General features: G+C 40.8%; 1 long non-coding RNA gene across 1 annotated transcript; it reads right to left on the bottom strand.

Moving 5' to 3' along the window:
• Window positions 1–352: 352 nt before the first annotated feature.
• Window positions 353–2,943, bottom strand: LOC148351785 (uncharacterized). The gene is made up of 3 exons (XR_015852800.1): window positions 2,784–2,943; window positions 544–684; window positions 353–464 (listed from the first exon to the last, which is right to left on the bottom strand). It is a non-coding gene; the product is annotated as an uncharacterized LOC148351785 (long non-coding RNA).
• Window positions 2,944–3,573: the final 630 nt, after the last annotated feature.

Raw genomic sequence — 3,573 nt, forward strand, 5'->3', positions numbered from 1 at the left:
TGTGTGCATGGTTGTCCGTCCCTGTGTCCAGTGATTTGCTTGCAAACATGTTTACACCGCCCACTATCCGGAGAGGATAAATTGTTCTGTTCATCAGGCGTGAGTCACTTCCACCTGAATCATATCAGTGAAAGGATTCAAGCAGAGTGGTTCACACAGCCTTATTCCAACACACAATCTTCTTATTTTACAGTTCAGTCTGTTGTTTGTACACTATTGTTTTACAAACATTTTTTATGTGTGTAGCAATATTTCCGACAATTTGAATATCGAGAACGAGTGCTTCTTTTTGGATTTTAAGAGGTTTCTTGAAAAAAAAATGAGAGTTCACTAAGTAGCCAGTTCAGTTTCACCTCTTTTAAAGAGTGTGTCCTTTCATCTCTTTTATCCACATGGGATAGTTTGAAGTTGATCGTTAAAAGAGTAATGGATAAGTGTGCACTTCTGGTTATTGTATTGAATACCTGTAATATGATAAAAATGCACTAGAGAAACACATGTGGAACTTTATAAAGGGAACTTTTTTATTTTGTTTATGCTTACCTTGTTTGGATATTTGACTTGTCAATGGAGAATGTTTGTTATCAGGCGTGTGGGTTTGTTGTGTCTTGGGCAGGTACAGCCTGGTGAAGCCCATCCCTCTCCAGGCTAACAAATGTTTCCACCCGGTCTTGAACCAGGGACCTTTTAGGCGAATGTGCTATTGTTGATTGTAAATCAAAGATATAATTGAAGAGATTCAAGGAGAGTGGTTTACGCAGCATTCCAACACACAATTTGTTTATTTTACAGGAGCCCTGTGGGTGAGGCCAAGGCCACTTTAGATGGACTGTTGTGTGGTACCCAGGGTAATTCAGGACCCGAAACACTAAAAGAATAAAAAAAAATTGTCTGATAGGCATTGAATGACTTTCTTATCAAGGTGTTTAAAGAACTATGCACACTAGTGCAGTGTGTTTCAAAATTTTTGAGTTAGGGCACACTTCAGGAAAAAATATACGCGGCAAACTGGTTGAACAACGCTGACCTAGTGTATTCACACGTGTCTTATTGATTAACAATAAAGACTGTAGTTGTTTGAAAACCCTCAAATGAGTTAAAAATTCTCAAAACTAAAACCATCGCCATCAGGTGCCCTAATGCTTTCCAAGGCCTAGACAGCATCAATATTACAGCAAGCGGCACTTTTGGTCACAATTCTGCCTGTAAGCGTACAAGACAGCTTTCACATCTGATTACGACCTTTCATAAGCAGTGGGCCGGCGCGTTCCGCCAACCCGAGCCTCCCCCCAAACATCGCTTAGGGCGACAGAGGCGTTTCTATGGCCCCAATATCCCTGTGTCAGAAAGGCAGCAAGGTAATCGCCGCTGACAGAGCCGTCCATCTGAGTAACCCTGTCTGAGTGGCATAGACAGAGTTCTGCACGTTTCTGAAAAAAGTTAGTTAGCAACAGTTACTAGTTAATTCATCAAAAGGTAAATGTGTTACACCTTAAAGATTACTGTAGCACGATACTTTGAAAGTAACTATCTATTTACAAATTACTATAATCACATAAAAGCCGACCACACATATTAAAAGAAAGAAAAGACAATTTATACACCAAACTGTGGAAGCGGTGAACCCTTCATATATCTTGCCTTGTGCAATCTTGAATGCTTGCAAAGGAACACAGCTGTGACACTCCATACCCATTTTGTCTTCAAGATCTCCTGGTAATGTCCAAGAAGTTTTCTTGTTTCTCCAGGCATAGTGCATCGCAAAAATGATTGTAAGATTAAAAAGACCAAAATTCAACTCTTACAATAATTTTCTCCCTAATGATATTCACCCTACCATATATACTCGCATCTAAGCTGTCTTAACAACTACATCTTAAATGCACAAGTTTGGTTGTGTATCACCAATAGTGAAGGGCAGGCAGAGCATGGAGAGGGGGTGTGGCTTTACGAGAATAACAAACCAACAGTAAATCAATGTGGCCATCGTAAACACATAATTTGAAGTAAATGTGTTCTGAATTTTAAACATTCTTTTGGTAAAAGGATTTTTGTACTACAATATGAATGAATGAATGCATTTACTTTTATTGTCACACAGAACAAAATGTCGATACATCTGACCCGCACAGCTAAACTGTAGCGGGCCGATGTAGCCGCCATTTTAGACCCAACTGCTGTGTTGGGAGTCATTAGGTGACCAAACCCCCAATTTCAACCCTTAATGCCGAGCGCCAAGCAGGGAGGCAATGAGTACCAATGTTTTAAGTCTTAGGTATGACTCGGCCAAGGCTTGAACCAGCGACCTCCCAGTCTCGGAGCAGGCGACCTACCCACAAGCCGCTGAGCTGGCCTGGAAAATACCTTTGCCTTGGACAATACTGATCAATGAAGAATAAAAGTATTCAAGAGGTTTAAAGCCTATAGACAAAATAGATATGGAGTGTATCGGCTAAGTGTTCGTCTCAGGATTAAACGAGACATGAAATCTTCACTGCTTCCACTGGTTACTGTACATGTTTTATTCTATTTATTTTAGTATGTGACTATTTTTAGGCAGTTTTGGGTGGTTTGCTTCAATGCGAGTGTATGCTGTAATGTGTAACTAGATAGTTACTTTCAGAGTAACGCGCTACTTTTGGGTGTCAGTAATCTGGGCGGTAATGGAATTACATTAACTAGTAACAGTTCCTAATTACTTTTTTTTTTTTTTTTTCAGTAACGCGCCCAACATGGTAAAGCATTAGTCTGTACACTTTGTGTAGATATTTCTAAATCCTCACCAACAGGCCCGAGGTCCATTGCCACCCCCTCAAAGGCGCATACACCCCCATCTGGGAGAAATACGGAGGCTCAATGATGAGTTTCTTGTCCTGGGGCAGCCGGCGGGGATCCGAAGAGAGTGTGACATGTCACGCAAAGCCGTTTGGGCTTCTGCGAGAATCCTTGACGTTAAGACAAAGTGAGTCACCGGTCTCTTTTGTCACAAGGCCCTTGCATAGGCGCTGTGTTTGGTAATCATGTCATATAGAGAAAATCTATGACAGAGGTGGTCGGTGTCGCCAGGGAAAGGGGGACATCCATTCTTCAAAGACCTCTTTTGAATTCAGCCACAGATGTCCATCAAACACACTGGAACACGGAAGCTCCTCAAGGAGTGCCTCTATTCAATTCGCTCTATTCCACCCAATCTCCGTCTCGTTTCACTCGGGAAAACCGATACATTCATGGCGTTGTTTGTGTGTGTCTGAGTTTTGAATCGAGGGACCTGACATAGGCGATTGTGAAACGCGGTAATGTTCAGTCCATATAAAGATGCATTTACATGACAATGATGACCTGGAAAATGGTTTTATTCAATCGTATTATTTTCGTGTTAAAAGGGATTTTCAAATAATGCATGTGAAGAGTTGACAAGGTCACTTTGTAAAGCTTGTCTGTGACATGACTGTAAACTTTGCTTTTGCTATAAATACAAATGTAGCTACGTTGTACTGTTATACCTAATCACTAATAAGGGTGCCAAAATCAAATGAGCAGAAGGCTAAATTAACATTTTTTTGCAAAAAATTG

This window comes from Urocampus carinirostris, chromosome 15, assembly GCF_059441175.1.
Source record: "Urocampus carinirostris isolate Australia breed hairy pipefish chromosome 15, RoL_Ucar_1.0, whole genome shotgun sequence".
NCBI lineage: Eukaryota > Metazoa > Chordata > Actinopteri > Syngnathiformes > Syngnathidae > Urocampus > Urocampus carinirostris.